Source organism: Notamacropus eugenii, chromosome 4 (genome assembly GCF_028372415.1).
Source record: "Notamacropus eugenii isolate mMacEug1 chromosome 4, mMacEug1.pri_v2, whole genome shotgun sequence".
Lineage (NCBI taxonomy): Eukaryota > Metazoa > Chordata > Mammalia > Diprotodontia > Macropodidae > Notamacropus > Notamacropus eugenii.
In genome coordinates, this window is record NC_092875.1 from 204604454 (window position 1) to 204606785 (window position 2332).

At 38.2% G+C, this 2332-nt stretch overlaps 1 pseudogene; it reads right to left on the reverse strand.

Annotated features, from left to right (window-relative positions):
• Positions 1–748: 748 nt before the first annotated feature.
• Positions 749–1843, reverse strand: LOC140498324 (eukaryotic translation initiation factor 1 pseudogene; annotated as a pseudogene).
• Positions 1844–2332: the final 489 nt, after the last annotated feature.

The window sequence follows — 2332 nt, forward strand, 5'->3', positions numbered from 1 at the left end:
AATAGAAGTAATGTGGATTAGTGAAAAGACTATTAGCTCCAAAATCAGAGACCATGAACAGAGTCAAATTCTTGTTCTGTGATTTATAACCTATGTGACCTTGGGTAAATCATTTAACTTTTCTGAATGTCTTTTATTTTTCATCTGTTACTTGACCAGGTTGTACTAGATGATCTTTAAGATTTCCTTCCAGATAAACTAAGAAAGTTTAATTCATTAAATTCCCTCAGTCTTATGTTAATGTGATTCTTTGGCTCAGAGAACTTTTTATATATTCTTTCATAAGGTCAGAATCTAAGTTTTACGCATCATCATTATTGTTTTGCAGATAAAGTTCAGAAAGACTAAATATTTCCCTCTCAATCACTTAACATGTAAAACGAACAAATCCAGGATTCAAAGATAGAGCTTCTAATTCCAAGTTCAGGGTTCTTTCAATCACACAACCTTGCCAATGTCACACTTGCTTCAGTTATTTAATCAATACTTTGATGATGATATGTTTATGATTCTTCAGTATTGCAGTTATCAATTCACTGTACATGCAAAACGGTAGCTGGTTTGAAACTAGATACAAGGCAACTACTTGTTAAAATTAAAAAATAAGGCCATGGGAATTTTTAAATTTTAAATTTAATTTTTTTCTTTTTTTCTGAAAACCAGTTTTATTTAAATAAGAGTTTAAATACATTACATAACATTTAAACCAAAAAAAGAAAAACAAAAAAGGAACCAAAACCAATCCAGTCTGTTACTTCACATGGCATTGGGCAGCTGTTACTAGTAAACTGCAAGCTCCGAAGCTACTACATTGACTGTTTTCATAGGTGAGTTCAAAATTTGTTCCCTTGTCAAAAGTTTAATTCAGGTAAGGATGGCTTCACAGTGTGGTGTTTTCTCCACTTGTGCATCCCCCAGAGGTAGGGCACCATTACTACTAAAAAACTTCTGGTCAAACAACATTGGACCTTGGTAAGAAAGAAAATGATGTAAGAAAGAAAATGTCCTGCCCCCAAATGAAATTCCTCCCTGGTCAGGTGGTGCAAGTCACCAGGGGAAGCCCAGCTCTGCTGCCAAAGGCTAACTCTTTATCGTGGTGGTATAACTTGGCCTGGGTGATGGTGGTGGCCTTAATTTACTCTTTCGAGCATAGTAATGTTTTCTTAAGTGGACAGGGAGCTCTGAAGAGGGAGCTCCAAGCAGCCTCTGGACAGACACGGTCTCAGATGCTACTAGGGCTTTGGACTTGACTAAAACATTAGATTATTTGTGTTTCAGTCTGGGCACTGACAGGCTTTACCTCTGTTTAAATGAGGGAGTGCAAGACTAGACAGCATGGCTCTTTTCAGTTTATTACATGAATGAGTTACACTAGTCCAAGTTAAACAGCGGACCCCAAATGGTTACATTAAACAAGCTGTGAAGTTTTTAAACTTGTTGCAAGGGACAGAAGGGAATTTTTCTACTCATTGCAAGGAAATCCTCACTTAAGCTTCAGTGATCCACAAGCACTTAAAACCCATAAACCTTCAGCTGGTGGTCCTTGGCCAGTCCAGCCCCGATGAGGAACTGGCACGTGTTCTTGAGCTGGTCACCCTGTAGCTGAATTACTTCTCCATATTCTGGATGCTCAATTCCAGCACCACTGCAGGCAAGTCTCTTCTTGAATGCCTTCACTAGTTTCTTTTTATCGTCATCATCAGCGATCCCCTGGACAGTATTGAAGGTCTTCCTGCCGTTTCTCTGTTGAATTCTTCTATGGATATAATCCTCAGTCCCAGCAGGAAGCAGGTCATCCTTCTTAGTTGCATCAGAAAGAGCGGAGGTTCTGGGTAGGGGACATACGATACCATTCCTTTTCCTCGGTGGAAACAGCCTGCAGAAGGCGGTGGCGGAGAAGGCTGGCGGGGGGCACCGAGCGTTGGGAAGCGAGGGGGTTCGAGGGGACTGGGGCGTAAAGTGTATTTCTTAAAGAACAATAAGTATCTTTATGAAAATGGCAAAATTATTTATTCTCTTCAAATTTCATTTGGAGATAAATTTTTTCTACTTACTATTCGCATGCAACTTACAGCCAAAAGGACACATGCCTGTATTGTTTCTGAAATTCTCAAAATAAAATCATTTAAATAGTTCTGCATGTAGTTGGATAATACATTCAAAATTCTTTTTATGTACAGATATGATCAATATTAGTGTAGATTGCATATTTCCTCATCTAATTTTTAAATTATCCCCCAAAATATTGAAGTCCAAGCACTGTCATTTTTTTCTGTAGGGACCCATGATAAGACCTCATTTTAATTAGAACAAAATGTGTTTTGATGAAAAA